Below are 11,521 nucleotides of genomic sequence, written 5' to 3'. Positions count from 1 at the left end.
ACATCAAAAGTACTTATAACATGTCTAACTATAGATAGATTTCAAAATATAGACATTAATGAAAAAAGTGGCTTATATTCTCTTAAGCATAAAAAGTAATACTGAAACTACTGGCCCATTGGGCATAATTGGTTTATGTGAGTCTAGCAACAAATAGGTTGTGGGGGTATTTTGAGGTTTTTCAAAATAAGTCTGTACAATTGATATGATACCATGGGGAACCTTGATGCATGGTTTATAATTGACGCTTATGATGAGTGATATGGGACTGGGATTGAGAAGCAAATTTGTAGTGACCCAAATAATTAATTAAGCTTAGATAGCTTAATTAAAGGGTTAATTTGGGTTTTAGGTCACTAAGAACAGCTAGGAGGGTATTTTGAAAATTTCAGACTTTCTCATCGGACGTACAGGGGAGCACGCGGACGTACGCCTCCAAATAGTATGCTGGCGTAAGCCCCTATAGTACTGTACGTACATTGACTTTTGGTTGACCATTGGTTAAAACCCATACGTACAATGCATCCTTTGGTCTGCTGGGTAAATAGTACACGGACGTATGCCTCTATAGTACCATATGTACTCTACTTTTCACGACAATTCCAGCTGTGCCCAAAGGCTTTCCAGCCCTATAAATTCCCCTCTCCGCTCGGGCCTTAAGCCTCATTCTGACCCTGTTGCCCTCTAGAATCCCTGCTTGAGAGATTTTGTGAGTTGTGAGAGTTCTTGGAGGAGAAGGAGAGATTTCTTGGAAGTTTTGCTTCAAGGAGGTAATCTTCTAAGCTTAGCTTGTTCCTTACTTAGTTGTTATGCTCTTTAAGTGCTTTTCATAGTTAGCTTTGTTGGTAGTTTTGAGCTTCTAGTTATGTTAATTCTTTTCATCTTGGTTTAAGTTGGTTTAGCGTTTCACCTTTGTTGAATGGATTTTCTTATGCATGGAGGTATTATTTTGAGATAGGAAGTCCTAGAATTCCTTTTGGTAGCCTTAGAACCAATTTGAAATGATAGGAGGACGGTTGAACCAAATGACGTTCTACTTGAACCTTCTGGGCGGACGTACGGCCATGAGCCCGGACGTACGACCCGAAGCATTCCAGGGAACACCATTGTGGCCAGTCGTTCGATAACTCCTGTTTTTATGTTTTAGGTTCGTTTTAGCTCGGGTTTATAATTAATGATAGGTCTTTTCTCAGTATTTGAGGTTATGGAGCCTCAAGGGAATTTTATGGAGAAACTTTATGGCCCTGGTGAGTACAAACTCACATGGATACTTGTTGTTACTTTTCTCGCATTGCACGATTATTTTATATATATCAAACATGCATATTTTACAACTCTCATTAAATACATTTTGGATTGCTGTAAACTCTCTTTTGCGAAAATGTATGTTGATTAACACTAGTAGCGTGGGCCACCCGAGGTCAGACTCGGTGGGGCTGCTAGTGGTGGACGGTAGCATACAATTGTCGAGGCACCAGCATTGTATTACAGGTCCCTCAGGACAGCGCCAACCCTGCTGAGAATGGGTAATATCTCAAGTAGACCATACTGTTGAACTATGACATGATTCTCATATTATAGCATATATCATATCTATATTGCATTTTTTATAAACTGTCATCTCATACTGTTGTAAGTGCTTTATAAACAATTGAGTTCACCATTTAATGACGGGTACGCCATGTGCATTTATATTCACTAAGTCGTCGGATTTACCCTTGTATTCTTTCCATTTTTTTCTCCATATGTACAGTTATGCTGTTATAGATAGTTTAGTAGAAGATGGATACCAGGAAGCATGCGGTTGTTGTGGAGGACATGATCCGGGTAACGCTTGAGGACTTATTGTGAGATTAGGCGGATGCTTATAGTAACTAGTACTTTTGAGTTATGTTATAAACTTAAGAGCTCTTATGCATGCTTGGAGATTAAGGTGTAGCATGGATCTTTTGTAAAGATGACTTGTGTAGTGTCCCAGAATTTTCAAAGCTATTTAAATAGATTATTTTGATAATGATGTTATTTTAATATCCATTGTAGCTAAGGATTTTAATTCTTGGAAAATTTATGAGAGTGGTAATTAGAGAATGGTAATTGGTGAAATAATAGGATAGTAAATGGTAGGTATAAGGATGGTAGAATAAGAAGGTAGAATAGTATAGGGTTGGTGAAATAGTATAGGGTTGGTAGAATAGTATAGGGTTGGTGAAATAGTAAAATGAAGGGTATAATTGTAAATTGAAGGTAGAATAGTATTTGATTTTCTCCTATAAATAGAGCTCTTCTCCTTCACAATTTTCACCACTCATCTCCTCTCCCATCTCTTGCATATATTCTTCCTTCTTCCGCTTTTTACTCGGTCTTTCTTCTTTCTAAGAGTATTTACTCAGAACAGAGAGAGAAAGGGCGAGACCAAGCGCTACAAGAAAGAAAGAACACAAGAGATAGCGGACTTTAGAAATTAGTTTCAAAAAGATATACTAGTGGTGTTAGTCATATTGGAGCAACTAGATTCCTTCATACCACTTTTAGCTTCAGTCTAGAGGTAAGTAAATTCACTACCCCTTCTAAAATTACTTCATGTCATGCTATTTATTCATTCTTTAGTAAATTGTAAATGATTATTTTATTTACGTATTATGAAGTTATGTTGCATGCATGAAGGATTTCTAAAAGAATTATTTAGAAAGTTTATATTTCTTTAAATGCTTTTTAAGCACAACAAGTTTATATTTGGAAAAGTTTCCATTTTAAGAAAAGAAAGTTGAGAAATGATGATGATTATAAGAAAGAAAAATGATGATAAACCCTCCTACATGTTGCCCTAAGATGCATCAAAAAAAGTACAAAGAAAAGTACAAGAGATGAGATAAATGTTTATGAAATGAGGGCACATGTATGGAGGAGAGTATTTTTGGCCCCAAGATAAGATAAGATGAGAGTTCGGTACCGATACTCGGATGGAGGCGAAACCACTGAAGGAGGCTATGCCAGAAGGTGGTATTCCATCAACTAGACCGTTGAGTGCACCAAGAAAGAGTTAATTGACGGTCGGGCATGGCTGAGGCCTCAGTTCAGTGCCATGGTCACAGGACCCGCAACCCTCGTGCACAGGGGTAATAGTGTACATGGGCCCTATTATGAGAAAATGATACTATATTTTCAACGATAATATGCTATGATGATTTACAGAGATAATTTATAATGATGATTTATAATGATGCATCATGATGATGATTTATAAAGATGATTTACAACGATGATCTATTACAAGATGTAATAGTATGTATATGTTACGGGGGATGCAACCGTACATACATATATTATTATGGCTAGAAGTATATTTATTTGTAAAAATGATTTTCAAAACTGAGAATAAGGAGTAAAACTATCTATGGTCGTGGATGTTACTTGTTGGGCCCCCTTTGGGCTCATTCAGTTTTATTTCTTGTTTTCAGGTAGAAAGGATGCTGGAATAGGAGGCCGGAATGGGGATGGGAATAATTATTAATTTTCAAAGTCTTTCATATAAGTTATTGTAATAATATGATATTCTGCAACTAAAGTTCAATGTTTTCTAATTTCGCTTGTAATAAAATCTCTTGAATAATGTTTTATACATTTATCGTATCCTTTAAAATCAAGTACTCTGATAGACCTTATAGATCTTTGCAAGAATTTTTGTTGTAAAAGAAGAAAAGTGGCAAACTCAGCCTTAACGGGCTGGGGATGTTACAATTTTGGTATCAGAGAAAAGGATTTACCCTTGTATTCTTTCCATTTTTTTCTCCATATGTACAGCTATGCTGTTATAGATAGTTTAGTAGAAGATGGATACCAGGAAGCATGCGGTTGTTGTGGAGGACATGATCCGGGTAACGCTTGAGGACTTATTGTGAGATTAGGCGGATGCTTATAGTAACTAGTACTTTTGAGTTATGTTCTAAACTTAAGAGCTCTTATGCATGCTTGGAGATTAAGGTGTAGCATGGATCTTTTGTAAAGATGACTTGTATAGTGTGATTTTAGCTACTTTGATGTTCCTTGGTAAATCTCTGGTTGTAATGATTAATGTTTATAGAATCTTGATGTTTCTGCTGCTTAATATCCTTTCTTTTCGAGCAGTAGAGATCCCTGAGTCTTATTCCTCGCGTAATAAGGTTGGGAGACAAACCGTGGAGTTAATTACCAGTTAATTAATTTCTGGGGCGTTACAAAATCGATTGGAAAGAGACAGCCATACTTGTCGTGTAGTGTTGAGGCCGAAAACAATAGAGAGAAGTTTCTTAGTGAGAGTAGCATTGAGGACAATGAGAACAAACTGGTCCTTTTTAATCCAAAGAAGAAAGCAGGATCAAGAGTAGAGGTAACTTTACCATGATCATTAATGAGAAACTTGGCTAGGCATGGTTTTGAACCATCCACGAAACCCATCAAGTCATGATTGTGAAGAATGAGACCAAATTGATTGACTCTTACGAGATAGTTAGAAGCTTCCAATTTGTGAGGAAGAAGAGGACTGATATTTGGGGGAACATAGGCAGTTGGAACATGCTGCAACAATAGTGCTTGATGAAGCCATTGAGGGAAAAAAAAAAAGGCAGTAGAAATTTAGGCAGAGAAACAGGATCAAGCGTATTGGAATAACCACCTTAGTTTTGAATACACAGGATAAAGTAAGTAGAGATAAGGCTAAAGACCAAGTTAAATGATATATTAGATGATATTTTATCTAATATTCAAAGTGTTATATTGTCAACAAACTTATCTTTGATTTAAGTTTGTTACTTTTGAAATTTGTATTTCAAAGCTAGGAGTGCAAAGGCGGACGGTTAAAAGCCGCCCGCTAACCGCTAACCGCTCTAACCGCTTAACCGTATTAACCGCTAACCGCCTAACCGCTATAACCGCCTAGCGGTTAGCGGTTATTAGGTTTACTAACTGTAACATCTAACCGCTAACCGCCTTTTTATATAATATATTTTTATAATTATAATTATAAAAATATTTATACATATAACATAATCACTTGATCATTAAATCACAATTTGAGTATTAATATATTATCACTATAATTTATATGATTATATCACATGATCAATTGATCATTAAATCATTTGATTATATAATAACAAATTATACATAAATAATATGACATAACTCATAAGTATACCAATTCATACTAATACAACAATTAAATATCTAGAAACTTATTTCCAATATATGTTATAAACTTATAAATCTATATATATTATAAGTCTATATAAGTCTACATATGCATATGAATAATATAAATGTATAATATCAATACTTAATCATATGATTCAATGACAATTCAAATACTTTATTCAAGACTTCAAGTGAATCATATTATTAATGTGCAATGATGATATAATTCGTATAATATCAAATTAAGTAATTGACATTGGATTAAACAATGACCAATGTGTTACTTATAAACACAATTTAAGTATTAATGTATTATCATGTTGAGGAAGAGGATGATTTGGCATGTAAGTCGGAGTTTGATCGGTATTCATTGGATAAGTGTGAAAAAACAATAAAAGATTTTGATATTTTAGGTTGGTGGAAGGTTAATGCGTCCAAATACCCTATCCTCGCAGAGATAGCTCGTGATGTATTTGCCATTCCTATTTCCACTGTTGCTTTTGAATCCACATTTAGCACCGGTGGACGTGTATTGGATTGCTTTAGGAGTTCATTGTCTCCACTTACCGCTGAAGCCTTGATTTGCACACACGACTGGATAAAGAACCGCCTAAGCGATGCCGATTTGGAGGAGTTTTTGGCAGAATTTGATGAGATAGGTAAATGTTTATAAATTAGTTATTTGCAGCTTCATTTAGTTTTCATTATTTATTAATTTATTCTAATTATTTATTCATAGATGTGACTCAACCTTCAAGTTCAAGTGCTGCTTCATCTTTTGCCTAGAGGTTTGTTAGTAACGAAGGTTATTATTTTTTGAATTGTCATAGTATTTTAATTACAATACAATTATATTAATTATTAAGCACGTTTTGATATGTGTACTTGCTTGTGCCTTAATATTATAACTTTTCTTCTTTTGATGTCCACAGGATTTGCTAGAGGACCAAATGAGTGGATTGATAAAGTTTTAATGTTTTATTTGTATCATTTAATGTTTTATTTGAACTTATTTTATATGCTTTGTGTTGAACTTTTTTTATATTTTTTTTTTATATGTTGTGACAGTTGTCTAAATTCTGAACTTTTTTTTGTATGTTGTGTTGAATTTTATTTATTTATTTTTTAAAAAAGTTAACCAGTTATAATTTAATATTTAAGGAAATTTTTTTAAAGTACAAGTAAATGTAAATTTTGGGTCAAATATTTTTGATTTTTCAATATGGGCTCTTTTTATAGCAATTGGACCCAAGAAGATATTAAAAATACAAGAAAAAAAAAATGAGGGTAAAAAAAATCCCAAAAAGCCCTCAAGAAAGCCCAAAAAAAAAGGCTCAATTTTAAAAAAAGCGGTTAGCGCGCGGTTATCTATTTCGTTAACCGCTAACCGGTTGCGGTTAGTGAAATCTACTAACCGTTAAGGCGGTTACGGTTAACGGTTATTGCCACTAACCGCTAACCTGCCTTTGCACCCCTATTCAAAGCCAAGTGTATATCTTGTAATTTGTTATAAATAGAAGTATTGTCAAAGTCCTCATTGAGGCATTACAAAATACAATCACCTTTAGTATAAAAGAGAAGAGCGTTAGGAAAATTGCTCTGATACCATGAAAATATAAAGAGTGAAAGAAGAAAGATGATCTTATTCGATGCTTTCTCAAAAAGACAACCTCTCAGTTATATACATATACGACTATAGCTCTACAAGAAAAGGTTAATATTATGTTTGCTATACAATTAACAAATATAATATTGTGCCCTTGTAGGTGAATATCCATTTCCTTTGATATCATGACCTTTGATGGAACGTGAAGTCAGAGAAGCAGAGGAGATTCTTTCCATTACAATTTGATTCCAATCCTTGGGTGACACGAAAGACGACTTGTGCAAAGTGAGTTGGTATTAGAAGGGCAAAATTGTCTAAAAATGTAAAATAACAATTTTGCTCTTTTAATATTAAAGACCGGCTCCCCTCTGGTCCAAATGGACCGGGGAGGATCCCAGTCCCTCATGTGGGGATTTGGAGAAAATACCAACAAAATAGTAGAGCTTATAAGTTATAACTAATGCGCTGGTATAATTAGGGACGCATTAAATAAATTTGGGTAAAGTTCTGAAGGTACATAAGATGATCACACTATTATAAGTGTGGTCATACCCACACCAGATTGTATAATATATACAGGAAGGTAATATAACTTCCAGTGGAGGTAACCGGTCAAGAGACATAACTCTTGGTCAAGAGTTAAGTTGGGACTCTATAAATAGAGTCCTATGAGAACACAAACACTATCTCAATCTTAAGTACGTTGGTTTTGTTACGTACAGAATGTGTGTTCAAGTTCTCTTGATCTCCACAGGATTTCCACCCTAACGGGAGAAATCCTTCCTGAGATTAATTATACAAGATCTTACGATCGTTAAGAATCCAACAGTGGTATCAGAGCGAGGTTGTGAAAGATCAAGAGAATGAAGAAAATTCCGCAAGACATTTGATGAATTCAGGCAATCTGTTTTCCTCTGTTCATTAGTCAGAAATCTCTCCTTCGATGCCATTTGCACCAACAAATTCTACACACAAACTTTCAATCTGGGCGAAGTTAGAGAATATTGAATCCAGAACAAGAATACGATTCCTCTGTGCTTGGCCCGGATCTCGTGCCAAGACAGGAGTGAAGCCATCGGATCTCCCAAATCTTTGTTTTCTTTCTTTCTTTTTCTCCCTTCTCTAGGAAAGGAAAGTAAAAAATATTGAGAAAAGAATGGGAGAAAATTGAGAAAAGGAAGGCATTGTATTCTCGGATTTTGCTCTTCTGCCTAATCGGCGCTACTGCGAAATACTCTCTCTTCCAATATATAAAATGTTCCAGATTTTATCTTGCAAACAAAATTGAGGCATGATGGAAAATTTGCATACATCAGATTGTTTTCATCGGATACTCGTGCTTGCTGAGATTGGGAAGGTTCTGGTACTTTCGAATGGGGCTTTGTTCTTAGTTGATTCCTTTTTGCTACAACCCGTGAAGAGGTTGAGTTTCTTCAAGGGAGTCTCCGTGATTACGATGAGTAAAGAAGACGGACTGCAGGAAGAGATTTTTCGAGAAAAATCCCTAACAGACCCAGAAGGCACCGGTTTGGGTAGAGAAAGAATCGGAGAAGAAAAAAGGACATTCAGAGGAAGAAGACAATGGTGGAAACAAATTTCAAACACGGTTTGATATTTGTTTGGTTAAAGTGAAACCTAAGAAGCGCATGGCCTAACGGGTGAGGCTTCGCGCAAGAGTATGGCGAGGTAGAACACACTGGTTCGAACCACGGCATTGGTGGTTTCTTTTGTCTTTTTTTTAACCTTTATGCCGTTTCGGTCTTGGATCGGGTCAACCGACCCGCTCCACTCCTCCTGGAGCACGCCCACCATAACGATCCATCAGTGCAGCCCAACCCGTTAGCCCTTCGGCTGCGGCCCAAAATGGAGCCCGACCTGCAAAAGCCCGATTCGTTGAAAAACAACCGGCAATTAAATTGTCCGACCCGCCAAACCGCCCATACCCGAGAACCGGTCCGGGATTCAACCCGAATCAGAACCTGTCCAGCACCAGAAAACCGCCCGGTTCACTTGAACCGGCCGATTCAAGAGGGTTTTAGTAATTTTGCTCGTTCTAGCTCGTTTTAACTCCGATTTGGTTCGTTCAAAAACCGTTGGAAAGCTTATTCGAAGGGCTACAACGCTACAGGTTTATGTAGAGGGTACAAAATCTACTATTCTGAGAGAAGATTGATAGAAAGTAGTTATATTATCTTTCTTCAGAATATCAACTAAATTACTCCTATGAAAATGATCTAACTTTCACAAAATGTAGATTCTCAATGTCTAGAACTACAAGATACTCCATTACAAGATGAACAAGACACATATGTTCAAAAGAGTGGGAGTAAAAGAAAGTTTAAAAATCAATTACTTGTGGATGCAAGTGATGGAAACAGTGGGAGTAAGAGATAAAGGCAACTGTCAAGTATACTCAGAGATCATTATGTTTTGAGTGATAATGACACAGTGGTATTTGAAGTTCCACCAAGTTATACTGGAAATAGGATATGAGATGAGTTCGTTAAATCATTGTGTTTACACATAAAGGTGCCAAGATAAGTTAATAATATAGCCATTATATGTTAATGGTATATTGTTAGCTGATAATTGTTCAGATATGATGAATGAAATAAAAGGCATTCTCAAGATCCAAATTTTAAAATGAAAGACATGGGTAATGACACTCATGTTCTTGGTACAAGAATTTCTGGATATAGAAATTCAAGATTATTGTTTTTGGATCGAAAATTATCTGAATAAAGTGTTCAAAAGGTACAATTTGGAGAATTGTAAAGTTTTGAGCACACTTGTCTGCGAAGAGCAAAGTGACTATGTGCTCTAGAAATGAGGAGTAAATAACAAAGAAATGAAAATGTCTCCTATGCCCAGGCTATGGGCATCCTCATGTATGTTATGACAAGTATTAGCGATGCAGGTTTTACAGGTTATCTAGATGATAAAAAAATTTACAAGTGATTGCATATTTCTATTTGGTGGAATGGTTGTTTCTTGGTTTCAGAAAGAAACAAGGCTGTGTTGCGGAGTTCACAATGAAGCTTAGTACATTACATGCAGCACAAAGGTAAGTAATTTGGTTTGGATTTAATTTTTTGTCGACAATTTAATTTGAGTATACCTAGTAGACCAATAAATGTGTTTTATGATAATAAGTATGCTATCTCTTTAATAAAAAATGGAGCACATAGCTCCAAAGACAAACACATTTATAGAAGTTATCACTATATTCAAGATATAGTGAAGAAATGTGAAATAAATGTTGAATTTATTTCATCAATAGAGATGGTAGCCGATCCTATGACCAAGGGGTTGCCTCTGGATGAATTCAGTGGGCATGTAGCAACAATGGATTGAAATACACCTAGGTGAGAGCTACATGGGTTGACGCATAGTCGGAAGGATCCGGGGACGCCTGGAAGAACGATTTTATGCACTTCTACCTAATGGGAAAAGAATTGGTCAGTTAAGGGCAGATGACACTAATGAGGTACGGATATTACATCTCACATAAATGTAAAGTCCACTGAAAGGCATTATGTTGAGAGTGAGTAGTATCTATGCTCAAAAGGTGTAAAAAGACGCTAATAAGGTGTATCAAGAAAAACCATAGGAATAATGGCTTTAAAGGAAGTACTTGATCAAAAATTTAGCGCAGGTCGACACATGGTTTTGTGTATGGCTGAAGTCGTCAATTGTGGAATGGGTGTGGACTATACTCCCAACCATGGAGAATTGATGCCATTCGTTTGAGAGATAGCGAAATGAAGTCATCCCTAATATACTATCGGTAAGGAAGTATATGGTAAAGGATGCGGTCAGATAAGATGACGAAAACGTGCGCACGTATAGCCATGTCATGATCTGACGACAATCTGTAGGTTTTACAGATGAGAGTTGGCATGGGGCAAAATTATTACTACCATGGTAATCATGCTCAACTAATGGTAAAAAACGGCATAATCAGAGGATTCAGGGAATGCCTGAATGAATGATGGTATGCGTTTCTTACGCCTCATTAAATGTAATGAACATTCTTGGGTGAATGACACTTGTGAATATAGATATCATAAACAGACATAAATGTGTAAAGTCCACTTAAAGGCATTATGTTAAGTTTGGTATAGTATCTATATACCGATAGTCATCGGAAAGAAGTGTCAATGTAAATCTCAAATAGGGATAACCTTGGAGATAAGAAATTGAATGAAAAATTCAATACAAGTTTACATATGGTTACTATGTAAAAATCATTAGTTGTAGTTTGGGTGTGGACTGTATTCCCAACTATGGATAATTAATGTTATTTGCTTAGATTATATAGCAAGTAAAGTCACCACTAGTATGTCGTCAGTAAGACACATATGATAAAAAGGTGCAATCAGATGAAATAACATAAGTGTGTACACATCAAAGATGTTATAATCTGACTATTGTCTGCAAGCGTTAGCAGATAAGGAGTTGACATGTTTTATGGTACCAAAGGTAAACATGTATAACTAGGGTTTTATTACCGATCATAATAGTATGATCAAGTGGGAGATGAAGGTGCATAAGATGATCACACTATTATAAGTGTGGTCATACCCACACCAGATTGTATAATATATACAGGAAGGTAATATAACTTCCAGTGGAGGTAACCGGTCAAGAGACATAACTCTTGGTCAAGAGTTAAGTTGGGACTCTATAAATAGAGTCCTATGAGAACACAAACACTATCTCAATCTTAAGTACGTTGGTTTTGTT

Source organism: Corylus avellana, chromosome 11 (assembly GCF_965113065.1).
Source record: "Corylus avellana chromosome 11, dhCorAvel1.hap1.2, whole genome shotgun sequence".
NCBI classification, from domain to species: domain Eukaryota; kingdom Viridiplantae; phylum Streptophyta; class Magnoliopsida; order Fagales; family Betulaceae; genus Corylus; species Corylus avellana.
Note: the sequence above shows the minus strand (reverse complement) of the source record.